The sequence below is a fragment of the Primulina tabacum genome, chromosome 10, assembly GCF_025594145.1.
Source record: "Primulina tabacum isolate GXHZ01 chromosome 10, ASM2559414v2, whole genome shotgun sequence".
Taxonomy (NCBI): Eukaryota; Viridiplantae; Streptophyta; class Magnoliopsida; order Lamiales; family Gesneriaceae; genus Primulina; species Primulina tabacum.
The window spans coordinates 37,889,532-37,901,995 of NC_134559.1; the positions used below are offsets into that span (position 1 = coordinate 37,889,532).

Here is a 12,464-nt window from a genome sequence, read left to right on the forward strand (position 1 = left end):
CTGGTCATACCCTTCCGCACAGAACCGGCTCACGACAACAAAAATCGATAAATGTTCCCAGAAAATAGAAAAAAAATAAGAAGAAGGAAATAACGAATGTAAAGCTATTATTATGCCTGGGATACGATAAAATGGAACCGGAATCGAATTTCGAACTTCCTAAGCGGATTTCTCGAGGAAACGAAAGCTTAACAGAAGCGTAAATCGCAAATTAGAGGGTCTTAGAGAAGGAATTCGGCTAAAATCTCGTCAGCTCATTGCGTAGTAATGAGTCTCGTCCGTTTGCCCGTTTACAATCAAATTAGCCTACAATTTTGTCCAAATCCGGCAGTGCCCGAGCTACTTTCATTTCACATGTCTTATCTGGTCCCGATCGAGATTCAGATGATTTGAGCCGAAAATCGTCTGTCAACAAGTAATCAAAAATAGAAAAACACGAAAAGGGTGCAACACGAGGACTTCCCAGGGGGTCACCATCTAGTACTGCTCTCCCAACGCTTAACTTCGGAGTTCTGATGGGATCCGGTGCATTAGTGCTGGTATGATCGCACCCGACATTGAGTGGGATGTTTATTCTTATATCCCTCGAGTACGTGTGGAGCGGGCGGCGATGGACAACACGCGGCACTGCTCTGCCCAATCATAACCATGAAGTTAAGCGTTCTGGCGCGATGGCAGAGCTAGGATGGGTGACCTCCCTGGGAAGACCTCGTGTCGCGACGTTTACGTAAATTATGGATAAAACAGTCGAAATAATTGTTTTTAATGAGTTAACCGTCTCCGGAGTAATCTGCGTCATACCCTTCCGCACAGAACCGGCTCACGACAACAAAAATCGATAAATGTTCCCAGAAAATAGAAAAAAAAATAAGAAGAAGGAAATAACGAATGTAAAGCTATTATTATGCCTGGGATACGATAAAATGGAACCGGAATCGAATTTCGAACTTCCTAAGCGGATTTCTCGAGGAAACGAAAGCTTAACAGAAGCGGTAAATCGCAAATGTAGAGGGTCTTAGAGAAGGAATTCGGCTAAAATCTCGTCAGCTCATTGCGTAGTAATGAGTCTCGTCCGTTTGCCCTTTACAATCAAATTAGCCTACAATGTTTGTCCAAATCCAAGCAGTGCCGAGCTACTTTCATTTCACATGTCTAATCTTGGTCCGATCGAGATTCAGATGATTTGAGGCCGAAAATCGTTGTCAACAAGTAATCAAAAATAGAAAAACACGAAAGGGGTGCAACACGAGGACTTCCCAGGGGGTCACCCATCCTAGTACCGCTCTCGCCCAAGCATGCTTAACTTCGGTAGTCTGATGGGATCTGTGCATTAGTGCTGGTATGAGTCGCACCCGACATTGAGTGGGTGTTTATTCTTATAATCCCTCGAGTACGTGTGGAACGGGCGGCGATGGACAACACAGCGGCACTGCTCTCCGCCCAATCATAACATGAAGTTAAGCGTTTGGCGCGATGGCAGAGCTAGGATGGGTGACCTCCCTGGGAAGACCTCGTGTCGCGACCGTTTACGGAAAGTATGGATATAAACAGCGAAATAAATGTTTTTAGTGAGTTAACCGTCTCCGGAGTAATCTTTGTCATACCCTTCCGCACAGACCGGCTCAGGACAACAAAAATCGATAAATGTTCCCAGAAAATAGAAAAAAAAATAAGAAGAAGGAAATAACGAATGTAAAGCTATTATTATGCCTGGAATACGAATAAAATGAACCGGAATCGAATTTCGAACTTCGTAAGCGGATTTCAAGATGAAACGAAAGCTTAACAGAACGGTAAATCGCAAGTCAGGAGGGTCTTAGAGAAGGAATTCGGCTAAATCTCGTCAGCTCATTGCGTAATAATGAGTCTCGTCCGTTTGCCCGTTTACAATCAATTAGCCTACAAATTTGGTCCAAATCCGGCAGTGCCCGAGCTACTTTCATTTCACATGTCTTATCTGGTCCCGATCGAGATTCAGATGATTTGAGCCGAAAATCGTCTATCAACAAGTAATCAAAAATAGAAAAACACGAAAAGGGTGCAACACGAGGACTTCCCAGGGGGTCACCCATCCTAGTACTGCTCTCCCAAGCACGCTTAACTTCGGAGTTCTGATGGGATCCGGTGCATTAGTGCTGGTATGATCGCACCCGACATTGAGTGGGATGTTTATTCTTATATCCCTCGAGTACGTGTGGAGCGGGCGGCGATGGACAACACGCGGCACTGCTCTCGCCCAATCATAACCATGAAGTTAAGCGTTCTGGCGCGATGGCAGAGCTAGGATGGGTGACCTCCCTGGGAAGACCTCGTGTCGCGACCGTTACGTAAATTATGGATAAAACAGTCGAAATAATTGTTTTAATGAGTTAACCGTCTCCGGAGTAATCTGCGTCATACCCTTCCGCACAGAACCGGCTCACGACAACAAAAATCGATAAATGTTCCCAGAAATAGAAAAAAAAATAAGAAGAAGGAAATAACGAATGTAAAGCTATTATTATGCCTGGGATACTATAAAATGGAACCGGAATCGAATTTCGAACTTCCTAAGCGGATTTCTCGAGGAAACTAAGCTTAACAGAAGTGTTTAATCGCAAATTAGAGGGTCTTAGAGAAGGAATTCGGCTAAAATCTCGTCAGCTCATTGCGTAGTAATGAGTCTCGTCCGTTTTGCCCGTTTACAATCAAATTAGCCTACAATTTTGTCCAAATCCGGCAGTGCCCGAGCTACTTTCATTTCACATGTCTTATCTGGTCTCGATCGAAATTCAGATGATTTGAGCCGAAAATCGTCTGTTAACAAGTAATCAAAAATAGAAAAACACGAATATGGTGCAACACGAGGACTCCCAGGTGGTCACCCATCCTAGTACTCCTCTCCGCCCAAGCACGCTTACTTCGGAGTTCTGATGGGATCCGGTGCATTAGTGCTGGTATGATCGTACCCGACATTGAGTGGGATGTTTATTCTTATATCCCTCGAGTACGTGTGGAGCGGGCGGCGATGGACAACACGCGGCACTGCTCTCGCCCAATCATAACCATGAAGTTAAGCGTTCTGGCGCGATGGCAGAGGTAGGATGGGTGACCTCCCTGGGAAGATCCTCGTGTCGCGACCGTTACGTAAATTATGGATAAAACAGTCGAAATAATTGTTTTTAATGAGTTAACCGTCTCCGGAGTAATCTGCGTCATACCCTTCCGCACAGAACCGGCTCACGACAACAAATATCGATAAATGTTCCCAGAAAATAGAAAAAAATAAGAAGAAGGAAATAACGAATGTAAAGCTATTATTATGCCTGGGATACGATAAAATGGAACCGAAATCGAATTTCGAACTTCCTAAGCGGATTTTATTATGAAACGAAAGCTTAACAGAAGCGTAAATCGCAAATTAGAGGGTCTTAGAGAGGAATTCGGCTAAATCTCGTCAGCTCATTGCGTAATAATGAGTATTGTCCGTTTGCCCGTTTACAATCAAATTAACCTACAATTTTGTCCAAATCCGGCAGTGCCCGAGCTACTTTCATTTCATATAGTCTTATCTGGTCCCGATCGAGATTCAGATGATTTGAGCCGAAAATCGTCTATCAACAAGTAATCAAAAATAGAAAAACACGAAAAGGGTGCAACACGAGAACTTCCCAGGGGGTCACCCACCTAGTACTGCTCTCACCCAAGCAAGCTTGACTTCGTAGTTCTGATGGGATCCGGTGCATTAGTGCTGGTATGATCGCACCCGACATTGAGTGGGATGTTTATTCTTATATCCCTCGAGTACGTGTGGAGCGGGCGGCGATGGACAACACGTGGCACTGCTCTCGCCCAATCATAACCATGAAGTTAAGCGTTTTGGCGCGATGGCAGAGCGAGGATGGGTGACCTCCCTAGGAAGACCTCGTGTCGCGACCGGTTACGTAAATTATGAATAAAAAAGTCAAAATAATTGTTTTTAATGAGTTAACCGTCTCCGGAGTAATCTGCGTCATACCCTTCCGCACAGAACCGGCTAACGAAAACAAAAATCGATAAATGTTCCCAGAAAATAGAAAAAAAAAATAAGAAGAAGGAAATAACGAATGTAAAGCTATTATTATGCCTGGGATACGATAAATGGAACCGGAATCGAATTTCGAAATTCCTAAGCGGATTTCTCGAGGAAACGAAAGCTTAACAGAAGCGTTTAATCGCAAATTAGAGGGTCTTAGAGAAGGAATTCGGCTAAAATCTCGTCAGCTCATTGCGTAGTAATGAGTCTCGTCCGTTTGCCCGTTTACAATCAAATTAGCCTACAATTTTGTCCAAATCCGGCAGTGCCCGAGCTACTTTCATTTCACATGTCTTATCTGGTCCTGAACGAAATTCAGATGATTTGAGCCGAAAATCGTCTGTCAACAAGTAATCAAAAATAGAAAAACACGAAAATAGTTGCAACACGAGTACTTCCCAGAGGGTCACCCATCCTAGTACTGCTCTGGCCCAAGCACGCTTCACTTCGGAGTTCTGATGAGATCCGGTGCATTAGTGCTGGTATGATCGCACCCGACATTGAGTGGGTTGTTTATTCTTATATCCCTCGAGTACGTGTGGAGCGGGCGGCGATGGACAACACGCGGCACTGCTCTCGCCCAATCATAACCATGAAGTTAAGCGTTCTGGCGCGATGGCAGAGCTAGGATGGGTGACCTCCCTGGGAAGACCTCGTGTCGCGACCGTTTACGTATATTATGGATAAAACAGTCGAAATAATTGTTTTTAATGAGTTAACCGTCTCCGGAGTAATCTGCGTCATACCCTTCCGCACAGAACCGGCTAACGACAACAAAGATCGATAAATGTTCCCAGAAAATAGAAAAAAAAATAAGAAGGAAATAACGAATGTAAAGCTATTATTATGCCTGGGATACGATAAAATGGAACAGGAATCGAATTTCGAACTTCCTAAGCGGATTTCTCGAGGAAACGAAAGCTTAACAGAAGCGTTTAATCGCAAATTAGAGGGTCTTAGAGAAGGAATTCGGCTAAAATCTCGTCAGCTCATTGCGTAATAATGAGTCGTGTCCGTTTGCCCGTTTACAATCAAATTAGCCTACAATTTTGTCCATATCTGGCAGTGCTCGAGCTACTTTCATTTCATATGTCTTATCTGGTCCCAATCGAGATTCAGATGATTTGAGCCGAAAATCATCTGTCAACAAGTACACAAAATTAGAAAAACACGAAAAAGAGTGCAACACGAAGACTTCCCCAGGGGGTCACCCATCCTAATACTGCTCTCGCCCAAGCACGCTTAACTTCGGAGTTCTGATGGGATCCGGTGCATTAATGCTAGTATGATCACACCCGACATTAAGTGGGATGTTTATTCTTATATCCCTCGAGTACGTGTGGAGCGGGCGGCGATGGACAACACGCGGCACTGCTCTCGCCCAATCATAACCATGAAGTTAAGCGTTCTGGCGCGATGGCAGAGGTAGGATGGGTGACCTCCCTGGGAAGACCTCGTGTCGCGACCGTTTACGTAAATTATGGATAAAACAGTCGAAATAATTGTTTTTAATGAGTTAACCTTCTCCGGAGTAATCTGCGTCATACCCTTCCGCACAGAACCGGCTAATGACAACAAAAATCGATAAAAGTTCCCAGAAAATAGAAAAAAAATAAGAAGAAGGAAATAACGAATGTAAAGCTATTATTATGCCTGGGATACGATAAAATGGAACCGGAATCGAATTTCGAACTTCCTAAGCGGATTTCTCGAGGAAACGAAAGCTTAACAGAAGCGGTAAATCGCAAATTAGAGGGTCTTAGAGAAGAAATTCGGCAAAAATCTCGTCAGCTCATTGCGTAGCAATGAGTCTCGTCCGTTTGCCCGTTTTCAATCAAATTAGCCTACAATTTTGTCCAAATCCGGCAGTGCCCGAGCTACTTTCATTTCACATGTCTTATCTGGTCCCGATCGAGATTTAGATGATTTGAGCCGAAAATCGTCTGTCAACAAGTAATCAAAAATAGAAAAACACAAAAAAGGGTACAACACGAGGACTTCCCAGGGGACCGGGTCACCCATCCTAGTACTGCTCTCGCCCAAGCACGCTTAACTTTGGAGTTCTAATAGGATACGGTGCATTAATGCTAGTATGATCGCACCCGACATTTAGTGGGATGTTTATTCTTATATCCCTCGAGTACGTGTGGAGCGGGCGGCGATGGACAACACGCGGCGCTGCTCTCGCCAATCATAACCATGAAGTTAAGCGTTCTGACGCGATGGCAGAGGTAGGATGGGTGACCTCCCATGGAAGACCTCGTGTCGCGAACGTTTACGTAAATTATGGATAAAACAGTCGAAATAATTGTTTTTAATGAGTTAACCGTCTCCGGAGTAATCTGCGTCATACCCTTCCGCACAGAACCGGCTCACGACAACAAAAATCGATAAATGTTCCCAGAAAATAGAAAAAAAATAAGAAGAAGGAAATAACGAATGTAAAGCTATTATTATGCCTGGAATACGATAAAATGGAACCGGAATCGAATTTCGAACTTCCTAAGCGGATTTCTGGAGGAAACGAAAGCTTAAAAGAAGCGGTAAATCGCAAATTAGAGGGTCTTAGAGAAGGAATTCGGCTAAAATCTCGTCAGCTCATTGCGTAGTAATGAGTTTCGTCCGTTTGCCCGTTAACAATCAAATTAGCCTACAATTTTGTCCAAATCCGGCAGTGCCCGAGCTACTTTCATTTCCCATGTCTTATCTTGTCTCGATCGAGATTCAGATGATTTGAGCCGAAAATCGTCTGTCAACAAGTAATCAAAAATAGAAAAACACGAAAAGGGGTGCAACACGAGGACTTCCCTGGGGGTCATCCATCCTAGTACTGCTCTCGCCCAAGCACGCTTAACTTCGGAGTTCTGATGGGATCCGGTGCATTAGTGCTGGTATGATCGCACCCGACATTGAGTGGAATGTTTATTCTTATATCCCTCGAGTACGTGTGGAGCAGGCGGCGATGGACAACACGCGGCACTGCTCTCGCCCAATCATAACCAAGAAGTTAAGCGTTCAGGCGCGATGGCAAAGCTAGGATGGGTGACCTCCCTAGGAAGACCTCGTGTCGCGACCGTTTACGTAAATTATGGATAAAACAGTCGAAATAATTGTTTTTAATGAGTTAACCGTCTCCGGAGTAATCTGCGTCATACCCTTCCGCACAGAACCGGCTAACGACAACAAAAATCGATAAATGTTCCCATAAAATAGAAAAAAAAATAAGAAGAAGGAAATAAAGAATGTAAAGCTATTATTATGCCTGAGATACGATAAAATGGAACCGGAATCGAATTTCGAACTTCCTAAGCGGATTTCTCGAGGAAACGAAAGCTTAACAGAAGCGGTAAATCGCAAATTCGAGGGTTTAAGGAAGGAATTCGGCTAAAATCTCGTCAGCTCATTGCGTAGTAATAAGTCTCGTCCGTTTGCCCATTTACAATCAAATTAGCCTACAATTTTGTCCAAATCCGGCAGTGCCCGAGCTACTTTCATTTCACATGTCTTATCTGGTCCCAATCGAGATTCAGATGATTTGAGCCGAAAATCGTCTGTCAACAAGTAATCAGAAATAGAAAAACACGAAAAGGGGTGCAACACGAGGACTTCCCAGGGGGTCACCCATCCTAGTACTGCTCTCGCCCAAGCACGCTTAACTTCGGAGTTCTGATGGGATCCGGTGAATTAGTACTGGTATGATCGCATCGGACATTGAGTGGATGTTTATTCTTATCTCCCAAGAGTACGTGTGGAGAAGGCGCCGATGGACAACACACGGCACTGCTCTCGCCCAATCAGAACCATGAAGTTAAGTGTTCTGGCGCGATGGCAGAGCTAGGATGGGTAACCTCCCTGGGAAGTACTCGTGTCGCGACCGTTTACGTATATTATGGATAAAACAGTCGAAAGAATTGTTTTTAATGAGTTAACTGTCTCCGGAGTAATCTGCGTCATACCCTTCCGCACAGAACCGGCTCACGACAACAAAAATCGATAAATGTTCCCAGAAAATAGAAAAAAATAAGAAGAAGAAAATAACGAATGTAAAGCTATTATTATGCCTGGGATACGATAAAATGGAACCGGAATCAAATTTCGAACTTCCTAAGCGGATTTCTCGAGGAAACGAAAGCTTAACAGAAGCGGTAAATCGCAAATTATAGGGTCTTAGAGAAGGAATTCGGCTAAAATCTCGTCAGCTCATTGCGTAGTAATAAGTCTCGTCCGTTTGCCCATTTACAATCAAATTAGCCTATAATTTTGTCCAAATCCGGCAGTGCCCGAGCTACTTTCATTTCACATGTCTTATCTGCTCCCAATCGAGATTCAGATTATTTGAGCCCAAAATCGTCTGTCAACAAGTAATCAAAAATAGAAAAACACGAAAAGGGGTGCAACACGAGGACTTCCCAGGGTGTCACCCATCCTAGTACTGCTCTCGCCCAAGCACGCTTAACTTCGGAGTTCTGATGGGATCCGGTGCATTAGGGCTGGTATGATCGCACCCGACATTGAGTGGGATGTTTAGTCTTATATCCCTCGAGTACGTGTGGAGCGGGCGGCGATGGACAACACGCGGCACTGCTCTCGTCCAATCATAACCATGAAGTTAAGCGTTCTGGCGCGATGGCAGAGCTAGGATGGGTGACCTCCCTGGGAAGACCTCGTGTCGGGATCGGTTACGTAAATTATGGATAAAACAGTCGAAATAATTGTTTTTAATGAGTTAACCGTCTCCGGAGTAATCTGCGTCATACCCTTCTGCACAGAACCGGCTCACGACAACAAAAATCGATAAATGTTCCCAGAAAATAGAAAAAAAATAAGAAGAAGGAAATAACGAATGTAAAGCTATTATTATGCCTGGGATACAATAAAATGGAACCGGAATCGAATTTCGAACTTCCTAAGCGGATTTCTTGATGAAACGAAAGCTTAACAGAAGCGTTAAATCGCAAATTAGAGGGTCTTAGAGAAGGAATTTGGCTAAAATCTCGTCAGCTCATTGCGTAGAAATGAGTCTCGTCTGTTTGACCTTTTATAATCAAATTAGCCTACAATTTTGTCCAAATTCGGCAGTGCCCGAGCTACTTTCATTTCACATGTCTTATCTGGTCCCGATCGAGATTCAGATTATTTAAGCCGAAAATCCCAGGGGGTCACCCATCCTAGTATTGCTCTCGCCCAAGCACGCTTAACTTCGGAGTTTTGATGGGATCCGGTGCATTAGTGCTGGTATGATCGCACCCGACATTGAGTGGGATGTTTATTTTATATCCCTCGAGTACGTGTGGAGCGGGCGGCGATGGACAACACGCGGCACTGCTCTCGCCCAATCATAACCATGAAGTTAAGCGTTCTGGCGCGATGGCAGAGCTAGGATGGGTGACCTCCCTGGGAAGACCTCGTGTCGCGAACGTTTACGTAAATTATTGATAAAACAGTCGAAATAATACGTAAATTATGGATAAAACAGTCGAAATAATTGTTTTTATTGAGTTAACCGTCTCCAGAGTAATCAGCGTCATACCCTTCCGCACAGAACCGGCTCACGACAACAAAAATCGATAAATGTTCCCAGAAAATAGAAAAAAAATAAGAAGAAGGAATTAACGAATGTAAAGCTATCATTATGCCTGGAATACGATAAAATGGAACCGGAATCGAATTTCGAACTTTCTAAGCGGATTTCTCGTCCGTTTGCCCGTTTACAATCAAATTAGCCTACAATTTTGTCCAAATCCGGCAGTGCCCGAGCTACTTTCATTTCACATGTCTTATCTGGTCCCGATTGAGATTCAGATGATTTGAGCCGAAAATCGTCTGTCAACAAGTAATCAAAAATAGAAAAACACGAAAAAGGGTACAACACGAGGACTTCCCAGGGGACCGGGTCACCCATCCTAGTACTGCTCTCGCCCAAGCACGCTTAACTTCGAAGTTCTGATGGGATCCGGTGCAATAGTGCTGGTATGATCGCACCCGACATTGAGTGGGATGTTTATTCTTATATCCCTCGAGTACGTGTAGAGCGGGCGGCGATGGACAACACGCGGCACTGCTCTCGCTCAATCATAACCATGAAGTTAAGCGTTCTGGCGCGATGGCAGAGCTAGGATGGGTGACCTCCCTGGGAAGACCTCGTGTCGCGACCGGTTACGTAAATTATGAATAAAACAGTCGAAATAATTGTTTTTAATGAGTTAACCCTCTCCGGAGTAATCTGCGTCATACCCTTCCGCACAGAACCGTCTAACGACAACAAAAATCGATAAATGTTCCCAGAAAATAGAAAAAAAAATAAGAAGAAGAAAATAACGAATGTAAAGCTATTATTATGCCTGGGATACGATAAAATGGAACCAGAATCGAATTTCGAACTTCCTAAGCGGATTTCTCGAGGAAACGAAAGCTTAACAGAAGCGTTAATTCGCAAATTAAAGGGTCTTAGAGAAGGAATTCGGCTAAAATCTCGTCAGCTCATTGCGTGGTAATGACTCTCGTCCGTTTGCCCGTTCACAATCAAATTAGCCTACAATTTTGTCCAAATCCGGCAGTGCCGAGCTACTTTCATTTCACATGTCTTATCTGGTCCCGATCGAAATTCAGATTATTTGAGCCGAAAATCGTCTGTCAACAAGTAATCAAAAATAGAAAAACACGAAAAGGGGTGCAACACGAGGACTTCCCAGGGGGTCACCCATCCTAGTACTGCTCTAGCCCAAGCACGCCTAACTTCGGAGTTCTGATGGGATCCTTACATTAGTGCTGGTATGATCGTACCCGACATTGAGTGGGATGTTTATTCTTATATCCCTCGAGTACGTGTAGAGCGAGCGGCGATGGACAACACGCGGCACTGCTCTCGCCCAATCATAACCATGAAGTTAAGCGTTCTGGCACGATGGCAGAGGTAGGATGGGTGACCTCCCTGGGAAGACCTCGTGTCGCGACCGTTTACGTAAATTATTGATAAAACAGTCGAAATAATTGTTTTTAATGAGTTAACCGTCTCCGGAGTAATCTGCGTCATACCCTTCCGCACATAACCGGCTAACGACAACAAAAATCGATAAATGTTCCCATAAAATAGAAAAAAAAATAAGAAGAAGGAAATAAAGATTGTAAAGCTATTATTATGCCTGAGATACGATAAAATGGAACCGGAATCGAATTTCGAACTTCCTAAGCGGATTTCTCGAGGAAACGAAAGCTTAACAGAAGCGGTAAATCACAAATTCGAGGGTTTTAGAGAAGGAATTCGGCTAAAATCTCGTCAGCTCATTGCGTAGTAATGAGTCTCGTCCGTTTGCCCGTTTACAATCAAACTAGCCTACAATTTTGTCCAAATCCGGCAGTGCCCGAGCTACTTTCATTTCACATGTCTTATCTGGTCCCGATCGAGATTCAGATGATTTGAGCCGAAAATCGTCTGTCAACAAGTAATCAAAAATAGAAAAACACGAAAAGGGGTGCAACACGAGGACTTCACAGGGGGTCACCCATCCTAGTACTGCTCTCGCCCAAGAATGCTTAACTTCGGAGTTCTGATGGGATCCGGTGCATTAGTGCTGGTATGATCGCACCCGACATTGAGTGGGATGTTTATTCTTACATCCCTCGAGTACGTGTGGAGCGGGCGGCGATGGACAACACGCGGCACTGCTCTCGCCCAATCATAACCATGAAGTTAAGCGTTCTGGCACGATGGCAGAGCTAGGATGGGTGACCTCCCTGGGAAGACCTCGTGTCGCGACCGTTTACGGAAATAATGGATAAAACAGTCGAAATAATTGTTTTTAATGAGTTAACCGTCTCCGGAGTAATCTGCGTCATACCCTTCCGCACAGAACCGGCTCAGGACAACAAAAATCGATAAATGTTCCCAGAAAATAGAAAAAAACAATAAGAAGAAGGAAATAACGAATGTAATGCTATTATTATGTCTGGGATACGATAAAATGGAACCGGAATCGAATTTCGAACTTCCTAAGCGGATTTCTCGAGGAAACGAAAGCTTAACAGAAGCGTTAAATCGCAAATTAGAGGGTCTTATAGAAGGAATTCGGCTAAAATCTCGTCAGCTCATTGCGTGGTAATGAGTCTCGTCCGTTTGCCCGTTCACAATCAAATTAGCCTACAATTTTGTCCAAATCCGGCAGTGCCCGAGCTACTTTCATTTCACATGTCTTATCTGGTCCCGATTGAAATTCAGATGATTTGAGCCGAAAATCGTCTGTCAACAAGTAATCAAAAATACAAAAACACGAAAAGGGGTGCAACACGAGGACTTCCCAGGGAGTCACACATCCTAGTACTGCTCTAGCCTAAGCATGCTTAACTTCGGAGTTCTGATGGGATCCTGACATTAGTGCTGGTATGATCGTACCCGACATTGAGTGGGATGTTT

At 44.1% G+C, this 12,464-nt stretch overlaps 10 non-coding genes and 6 pseudogenes across 10 annotated transcripts; all 16 read right to left on the minus strand.

Annotated features, from left to right (window-relative positions):
* Positions 1 to 441: 441 nt before the first annotated feature.
* LOC142512574 (5S ribosomal RNA) lies at positions 442 to 553 on the minus strand (annotated as a pseudogene).
* Positions 554 to 1,235: 682 nt separating this feature from the next.
* On the minus strand, positions 1,236 to 1,354 carry LOC142511940 (5S ribosomal RNA; annotated as a pseudogene).
* A 681-nt stretch (positions 1,355 to 2,035) lies between these two features.
* Positions 2,036 to 2,152, minus strand: LOC142515524 (5S ribosomal RNA). Its single transcript, XR_012811367.1, has one exon. It is a non-coding gene; the product is annotated as a 5S ribosomal RNA (ribosomal RNA).
* Positions 2,153 to 2,832: 680 nt separating this feature from the next.
* LOC142510542 (5S ribosomal RNA) lies at positions 2,833 to 2,950 on the minus strand. Its single transcript, XR_012808649.1, has one exon. It is a non-coding gene; the product is annotated as a 5S ribosomal RNA (ribosomal RNA).
* A 679-nt stretch (positions 2,951 to 3,629) lies between these two features.
* Positions 3,630 to 3,747, minus strand: LOC142508007 (5S ribosomal RNA). The gene has a single exon (XR_012806241.1). It is a non-coding gene; the product is annotated as a 5S ribosomal RNA (ribosomal RNA).
* A 684-nt stretch (positions 3,748 to 4,431) lies between these two features.
* On the minus strand, positions 4,432 to 4,550 carry LOC142506560 (5S ribosomal RNA). The gene has a single exon (XR_012804849.1). It is a non-coding gene; the product is annotated as a 5S ribosomal RNA (ribosomal RNA).
* Positions 4,551 to 5,231: 681 nt separating this feature from the next.
* LOC142506978 (5S ribosomal RNA) lies at positions 5,232 to 5,351 on the minus strand. Its single transcript, XR_012805247.1, has one exon. It is a non-coding gene; the product is annotated as a 5S ribosomal RNA (ribosomal RNA).
* Positions 5,352 to 6,034: 683 nt separating this feature from the next.
* LOC142512154 (5S ribosomal RNA) lies at positions 6,035 to 6,158 on the minus strand (annotated as a pseudogene).
* Positions 6,159 to 6,840: 682 nt separating this feature from the next.
* On the minus strand, positions 6,841 to 6,959 carry LOC142510713 (5S ribosomal RNA). Its single transcript, XR_012808673.1, has one exon. It is a non-coding gene; the product is annotated as a 5S ribosomal RNA (ribosomal RNA).
* Positions 6,960 to 7,642: 683 nt separating this feature from the next.
* LOC142514681 (5S ribosomal RNA) lies at positions 7,643 to 7,761 on the minus strand. Its single transcript, XR_012810564.1, has one exon. It is a non-coding gene; the product is annotated as a 5S ribosomal RNA (ribosomal RNA).
* Positions 7,762 to 8,442: 681 nt separating this feature from the next.
* LOC142514603 (5S ribosomal RNA) lies at positions 8,443 to 8,561 on the minus strand. Its single transcript, XR_012810491.1, has one exon. It is a non-coding gene; the product is annotated as a 5S ribosomal RNA (ribosomal RNA).
* A 625-nt stretch (positions 8,562 to 9,186) lies between these two features.
* LOC142512757 (5S ribosomal RNA) lies at positions 9,187 to 9,303 on the minus strand (annotated as a pseudogene).
* Positions 9,304 to 9,914: 611 nt separating this feature from the next.
* Positions 9,915 to 10,038, minus strand: LOC142508274 (5S ribosomal RNA). The gene has a single exon (XR_012806496.1). It is a non-coding gene; the product is annotated as a 5S ribosomal RNA (ribosomal RNA).
* A 683-nt stretch (positions 10,039 to 10,721) lies between these two features.
* Positions 10,722 to 10,839, minus strand: LOC142510891 (5S ribosomal RNA; annotated as a pseudogene).
* A 684-nt stretch (positions 10,840 to 11,523) lies between these two features.
* On the minus strand, positions 11,524 to 11,642 carry LOC142514278 (5S ribosomal RNA). The gene has a single exon (XR_012810179.1). It is a non-coding gene; the product is annotated as a 5S ribosomal RNA (ribosomal RNA).
* A 685-nt stretch (positions 11,643 to 12,327) lies between these two features.
* On the minus strand, positions 12,328 to 12,445 carry LOC142512594 (5S ribosomal RNA; annotated as a pseudogene).
* Between the last annotated feature and the right edge of the window lie 19 nt (positions 12,446 to 12,464).